The 8,355-nt window shown below is 39.0% G+C and overlaps 1 pseudogene; it reads left to right on the forward strand.

The window, feature by feature from the left end:
- Window positions 1-899: 899 nt before the first annotated feature.
- On the forward strand, window positions 900-7,144 carry LOC116074471 (annotated as a pseudogene).
- The last annotated feature ends 1,211 nt before the right edge of the window (window positions 7,145-8,355 follow it).

Below are 8,355 nucleotides of genomic sequence, written 5' to 3' on the forward strand. Positions count from 1 at the left end.
AGAATGATGGAAAAAGAGTTCAAATGAGGTATCATGAATCTGCAATTAGCCTTCACTGAAGGATAGATATAGCAACTATTGCAGGGGTTAGATTTGAATTTCTGTTTTCCAGGACAGGAGAATTCTGTGGAGGTACAAACAGATGGTCCAATGATTTAAAATATATCCAGTCTTCATACTGGATACAGTTGTCTAAGCTCTTCTGCTGTATATGAAAGATTTGTTAGAATACATATTTCAGTAACTTATTCACATTTGTCAAAACACACCTGATTATCAGATCTTCTATCTATAGATTGACTGGAATTTCATAAAGCCAAACTAAGAAATCAATATTGCTAATCATGTGTTTTCATGTTTCAATTTCATATATGGAGTTGGGGAAAACAAAACGGAACAGAGGTAGGCAAAGAAGGTATGGAACTTGATGGATTATAAGCCATGATACTAAATTAATTTAATAATATTTCACAGCAAATAACATCTATTTTTTTGTGCTTTAAAATGTGACTTTAAGTTTTTCCTAAAATATTTTTAGATTTATGTGAACTAACATGACAACAAAGAAGTGTGCTATGTAATTATTTAGCAAAAATTTTCTTTCATGTTGTTATTTATGAAATTGCCTTTCCATTTCCTTTATTTTATATTGTTTTATCAAGTTTTACCCTTAATTTATTGTCTGTTTTATTTTTAGTCTTTTCATTATATCACTACACTTGTGTCTGGACCATTTACTATACAGGCTCTGTCTCAGACAATGAATGGTTCTTGCCTATTCAGGATATATGACCATAGTAACTAGTGTGTAAAGTCTCTACCTAACATTTCTTTAAAAAATATTAACCAACCAGAGCTCCTATGGTCTAAAGCACCACCCAAGTAATACACATGGACCCATGGCTTCAGTACCATATGAAACAGAGGATGACCTTTTTGGCATCAATGGGTGAAGAGGTCCTTGGTCCTGTGAAGGGTTGATGCCCCAGTGTAGGGGAATGTGAGAGCAGAGAGGCAGGAGTGGATGGGTGGAGGCATAACCACATAGAAGCAGGAGGAGGGGGGATGGGATAAGAGGTTTCTAGGGGGGTGGAAATTGGGAAAGGGTATAATATTTGAAATGTAAATAATTACGATATCTGATAAAATGTAAAAATAATCTATAATAAAATGTATACATTATTTATATAGCACTATGATGAAATGATTTGATATTAATTTAAACAGAAGATAAATAGGGAAGTATTTAGGCACAGAACCCTCTGCCAGAACACACACACACACACACACACACACACACACACACACACACTCACACTTTTTACAAAAGGATGAGTGCCACATGTATCCAAGGACTGACCATATCTAATTCTTATTATACTAATGGACAAAAAAAAATTTTTTTTTAGATATTTCCTTTATTTACATGTAAATTTCTCCTTTCCCAGTCTCCCCTCCAAAAAACAAACAAACAAACAAACAAAAACAACAAGAACAAACTCCTGTTGCCTCCCCCCTCCCCATGCCTGCCACCTCACCCTCTCCCACTTTCTGGCCCTGGCATTCCCCTACACTGGGGCACAGAACCTTCACAGGGCCGAGGTCCTCTCCTCCTATTGATGATCGAATTTGCAATCCTCTACTATACACATGCTGCCAGAACAATCAGACCCACTATGTGCAGTCCTTCTTTGGTGGTTGAGACCCTGGGAACTCTGAGGGTAATAGTTAGTTCATATTGTTGTTCGTCCTAAGGGCCTGCATTGAACTGAGTACATAGTCCCCAATGAAGGAGTTGAAGAAAGGACCTATGGACAAAAATATTTAAAAGAAAAGTCTAACTAATCCTAATCATTGTCTCAAAGGAGTAACATACATTAGATTCTTTAGGAATGGGAAAAAGGTTCCCACTAAAATAATACACAGAAAGTTGATTCAGATATTCACTGTGAAATAAAACTATGAAGGAGTTCACACACACACACACACACACACACACATACACACACACACTCACACACACACACTCACACTCACAAATAGCTTTACATTTCTCTTTCAGGACTCTCTGACTCATCTGCTTTCTTCTCTCAGTCTATCAAAAGCACTCTTCATTTTTATTACAGTATCTTTTATTTCTAAGTTCTCCTTGCTGTTTATGCAGTTTTCATCTCTGATCATATTGCTCATCAGTCTCTATATTTCCATTCAAATATAAACAAGACTTTGGAAAGAGCTAGTTGTACCTTATGTCTAGGGATTACACTGTGTTCCCTGTTTGCTATAGCTATAGGTGCAAGAAGTTTCAGATTCCTCGTGTTCTTGTACTTGTTCATGCTGTTAAACTTTGTGATTTTGTTACTATTTTTTCTTTATTTTTTTTTGATTAGGTATTTTCTTTATTTACATGTCATATGATATCTCCTTTCCCAGTTTTCCCTCGGAAAAAGAGAAAATAAATTATAACCTGGTTCCCTTCCCACTCCCGCTGCTCCCAACCTCTCCTGCTTCCTGGCCCTGGCATTCCCCTACACTGGAGTATAGAACCTTCATAGGACAAAGGGCCTCTCCTGCCCTTGATGACTGACCATCCTCTGCTATACATATGCTGCTAGAGTCATTAGTCCCACCATGGGTACTCTTTGGTTGGTGGTTTAGTCCCTGGGGGCTCTGAGGGTACTAGGTAGTTCATATTGTTGTTCGTCCTAAGGGGCTGCAAACCCTTCAGCTCTTTGGGTCCTTTCTCTAGCTCCTTCATTGGGGAACCTGTGCTCATTCCAATGGATGACTGTGAGCCTCTACTTCTGTATTAGTCAGGTACTGTCAGAGCCTCTCAGGAGACAGCTATTTCAGGCTCATATCACCCAGCACTTTATGGCTTCCACAATAAGTGTCTGGATTTGATGATTGAATATGGAAAGGATCCCAGGTGGAGCAGTCTCTGGATTGTCCTTCCTTCAGTCTCTGCTCCATAGTTTCTCTCTGCAACTCCTTCCATGGGAATTTTGTTCCTCCTTTAAGGAAGACCAAAGTATCCACACTTTGGTCTTCCTTCTTCTTAAGTTTCTTGTGGTTTGTGGATTGTACTTTGTGTATTCTGATCTTCCAGTCTAATATCCACTTATAAGAGAGTGCATACCATGTGTGTTCTTTTGTGATTGGGTTACCTCACTCAGGATGATATTCTCCAGATCCATCTATTTCCCTAAGAATTTCATAAATTCATTGTTTTTAATTGCTGTTTTAATTACTCCATTGTGTAAATGTACCACATTTTCTGTATTCATTCCTCTGTTGAGGGACATCTAAGTTGTTTCCAGTTTCTCACTATTATAAATAAGGCTGTTATGAACATAGTGGAGCGTGTGTCCTTATTACATATTGGAGTATCTTCTGGGTATATGCCCAGGAGTGGTATAGCTGGGTCCTCTGGTACTACTATGTCCAATTTCCAGAGGAACCGCCAAACTGATATCCAGAGTGGTTGTACCAGCTTGCAATCCTACCAGCAATGTAAGAGTGTTTCTCTTTCACCACATACTCGCCAGTATCTGCTGTCACCTGAGTTTTTTATCCTAGCCATTCTGACTGGTATGAGGTGGAATCTCAGGGTTGCTTTGATTTGCATTTCCCTGATGACTAAGGATGTTGAACATTTCTTTAGGTGCTTCTCAGCCATTTGGTATTTGTCAGTTGAGAATTTTCTGTTTAGCTCTGTACCCCATTTTTAATAGGGTTATTTGGTTCTCTGGAGTCTAACTTCTTGAGTTCTTTGTATATATTGGATATTAGCTCTCTATCATATATAGGATTGGTAAAGATCTTTTCCTAATTTGTTCGTTGCTGTTTTGTCCTATTGACAATATCTTTTGCCTTACAGAAGCTTTGTAAGTTTATGAGGTCCCATTTGTCAATTCTTGATCTTACAGCATAAGCTATTGGTGCTCTGTTTAGAAAATTTCTCTCTGTGCCTATGTGTTTGAGGTTCTTCCCCACTTTCTTTTCTATTAGTTTCAGTGTATCTGGTTTTATGTTGAGGATCTTGATTCACTTGGACTTGAGCTTTGTACAAGGCGATAGGAATGGATCAAGTTGCATTCTCCTAATGCTAACCACCAGTGGAGCCAGCACCATTTGTTGAAAATGCTGTCTTTTTTTCCACTGGATTGTTTTAGCTCCTTTGTCAAAGATCAAGTGAGCATAGGTGTGTGGGTGCATTTCTGGGGCTTCAATTCTATTCCATTGAAATACCATGCAGTTTTTATCACAATTGCTTTATAGTAAAATTTAAGGTCAGGGATGGTGATTCCACAAGACGTTCTTTTCTAGTTGAGAATAGTTTTCGCTATCCTAGGTGTTTTGTTATTCCAGATGTATTTGCAAATTGCTCTTTCTAAGTCTGTGAAGAACTGAGTTGGAATTTTGATGGGGATTGCATTAAATCTGTAGATTGCTTTAGGCAAGATGGCCATTTTTACTATATTAATCCTGCCAATCAATAAGCATGGAAGATCTTTCCATCCTCTGAGATCTTCAATTTCCTTTTTCAAAGACTTGAAGTTCTTGTCATACAGATCTTTTATTTGCTTAGTTTGAGTCACACCAAGGTATTTTATATTATTTGTGACTATTGTGAAGGTTATTGTTTCCATAATTTCTTTCTCAGCCTGTTTATCCTTTGTGTAGAGGAAGGCCCCTGATTTGCTTGAGTTAATTTTATATCTAGCTTCTTTGCTGAAGTTGTTTATCAGGTTTTGGAGCTTTCTGGTGGAAATTTTGTGGTCACTTAATTATAATATCATATCATCAACAAATAGTGATAATTTGACTTCTTCCTTTCCAATTTATATCCCTTTGATCTTCTTTTGTTGTCTAATTGCTCTGGCTAGGACTTCAAGTACAGTATTGAACAGGTAGGGAGAGAGTGGGCAGCCTTGTCTAGTCCCTGATTTTAGTGGGATTGCTTCAAGTTTCTCTCCATTTAGTTTGATGTTGGCTACTGGTTTTCTGTATATTGCTTTTACTATGTATGTATGGGCCTTGAATTCCTTTCATCATGAAGAGGCGTTGGATTTTGTCAATTTTATTCTCTGCATCTAATTAGCTGATCATATGTTTTTTCTTTGAGTTTGTTTGTATAGTTAATTATGTTGATGACTTTTTATATATAGATAGTCCTTTATTTAGAAACTAAGCCCTGTTTTCTTTTGTTACAGTCATTTTTACTACCTAGGAACTTTGAGGTACTGATAAACCAGGCAGAGTATTGTACGCTGCTTTAATTAGACCTCAGTCTTACTGTAACCATCCCTTTGCTATGACCTTTGAGAGTGTTCCTTAGCTTTCTTTTAACTCATTATTACGAGTTGAAGCTATGAAGGTTAAATGTGGCGGTGGCAGATTCTATAATGAACTTCCTTCAAGTCCAATTAGGGTGTGGTCCTTTTCATTCTGAAGGTTCTCTCAATATGGTTTGTTTTGCGGAATACGCGGGAATTATTATGAATATTTTATTCTTACCCTTTATTAAACATGAGCTTTTATATCAGATCTTTATCATGCAAAGGATGTAAGCCCAGAAAATTGCGAATGTCCCTCTAGGGCTGGGACCCAGGGATTCTTATTTTCAGAGAGTTCTATAGTAAGAACTCAACAAGCCATTTAAAGCAATGGTCTTCAACTTTCCTAATGCTGCATCTCTTTAATACAGTTCTTTATGTTATAGTAACCCCTCAATACAAAATTATATTCATTGTTAATTTATAACTTCAATTTTGATATCTGATTTGCAACCCTCCCTGCAAAGGATCAAGACCCACAGATTGAGAACCACTGACTTTTATATCTGTCATTGATATTGGTGTGTATTTTGCTTTATGAGTCACTAAATTCTCCAGTACCACCAGAGTCTGAATTCTACTTCTCTTATGAAAGCAATGGCATTTGTTGATATAGAGAGTAAGAGAGGGGAAGAGCAAGAGAGAGAGAGAGAGAGAGAGGAGAACCTCTACTTTGGCTCGCGCACACTCATACATAGCACTCCCTAGCAGGTCAAGGATGGAGACAGATGAGATTCTTTGCATCTTGAGCCCTGCAACTCAGGAAAACCATCGGCCTTGCAGTCACAGAGAAGGTAAAAACAGGCAGGCTGCCAGTCTCAAAAGATTCAAAGTCCAAGGGCCAGTTGATTGTGAATCTCTTAAGGAAGAACAGGTCCCCCGAACAAGATTGTAGTTGTTGGAGTTGGTGCTGTTGTCTTGGCTTGTGACATCAGTATCTTAACGAAGGACTTGGCAGATGAGCTTGCCCTTGCTGATGTCATGGAAGACAAGCAAAAGGAGAGATGATGGATCTCAAGCATGGCAGCTTTTTCCTTAAAACATCAAAAATTATCTCCAGCAAAGACTATTGTGTAATTGTAAAAACTCCAAGCTGGTCATTATCACAGCAGGAGCCCATTAGCATGAGGTAGAGAGCCTACTCAATCTGGTCCAGCCAAATGTGAACATCTTCACGTTCATCATTCCCAGCATTGTGAAGTACAGTCCACACTGCAAGCTGCTTATTGTCTCAAATCCAGTGGATATCTTGACCTAGGTGGCTTGGAAAATCAGTGACTTTCCTAAAAGCAGAGTAATTGGACGTGTTGCCATCTGGATCCAGCTCGATTCCATTACCTGATGGGAGAAAGGCTGAGAGTTCACCCGCTGAACTGTCATGGGTGGGTCCTGGGAGAGCATGGTGACTCCAGTGTGCCTTTGTGGCATGGTGTGAACGTTGCTGACGTCTCCCTGAAGTCTCTGAACCCAGAACTGGGCACTGGTGCAGATAAGGAGCAGTGGAAGGATGTCCACAAGCAGGTGGTTGACAGTGATATGAGGTGATCAAGCTGAACACATCCTGAGCCATTGGCCTCTCTGTGGCAGACTTGGCTGAGGAGCCTAATAAAGAACCTTAGGTGAGTGCCTCCCATCTCCACCATGATCAAGGGTCTCTATGGAATCAATGATGATGTCTTCCTCAGTGTCCGATGTATCCTGGGACAAAATGGAGTCTCGAATGCTGTGAAGGTGCCACTGACTGCTGAGTAAGTAAGAAGAGTGCAGATACCTTCTGGGGAATCCAGAAGAAGCTGCAGTTCTAAAGTCTTCCTAGTATCCTAGCACTTCACTGTCCAGGCTGCAGCAGGGTTTCCATGGAGACCACACACTTCTCATCTGAGCTGTGGTTAGTACAATTGTCTTGAGGTGGTCTGGGGAAAAAAACGCACTTCCCATAGCTCTACCCTGCTGTCAAGTGGTACTTGTGTAGTGGTAACCTCGTTAGTATAACAGTCCCACTGTCTCCAACTGTGTTATCCTGTGAACTTGCTGCACTGCTGTCCTATGCACCTTCACCAAACATGCCTAGGTCAACAAGTTCCCAGTTATTGATAACCTGGCTCCAGTGTGTAAGTCCATTATGCATATCTTGTGCATAAATGTTCTACAGGATATTTCATCTATTATATGTGTCTGTAATATACATTGTAATATTAGGTGAAATGTAAGATTGGCATATGAATGATGGAACCAACCACTTAAGTGACATGCCAAAGAAAACATCAAATAAACCTTGAACAGTGAAAAAAATAATTAAAAGGCAGTTTCATTTGTATTTAACAGAAACAAGCAAGTAAGTAAAGAAAATATTTTTGAAATGGGGCTTTATTATGTAGCAGAAACTAGCCTTAATTTTACCATTTATTTATTTATTTATTTTCTTCTATGCCAATTTCACACAGGTATATAATGTATTTTGGTCAGTGTAAACCTCTATTACTCTTTCTTGGCCACCATAATTGTGAAAGAATAACTTTTTGTTCCAAAAATGTATCTCTCTTTTATATCTTTTGGTCTTGTTGTCTTCACCTTTTGCTTTTTAAATGACTTTCTTGAGTTACTTACAGTTGTTTTCATGACTATGGATAGGTTCTTATTCACTGGACCACAGCCAGCTTCACTGTGCCTATACTACTGAAGAAAATGACTCTCCCATATCCAGCAACCATTAGCTGTCAATAGCTCTTCAGGGAGAAGTGGTGCCTTATAATACCTTCTTCATTCATGTTGGGACTTTGATGGGCCCAATATTGTGCAGACCCTGTTCAGACAATCCCAGTTCCTGTGAATTCATGAATACACTGGTCGTATGATGTCTAGAAAATAGTACTTATAACACCCCCCCTCCTTCAGCCCACATTTACTTCCACCACCTCTTCTGTGATGTCCCCTGAATCTTTGAGGGGATTATGTAGATGTCCTGTTTAATGCTGAGCATGCTGCCTAACAGTCTCTCACTTCAGAAGGACTGAGA

The sequence above is a fragment of the Mastomys coucha genome, unplaced genomic scaffold (genome assembly GCF_008632895.1).
Source record: "Mastomys coucha isolate ucsf_1 unplaced genomic scaffold, UCSF_Mcou_1 pScaffold3, whole genome shotgun sequence".
NCBI lineage: Eukaryota > Metazoa > Chordata > Mammalia > Rodentia > Muridae > Mastomys > Mastomys coucha.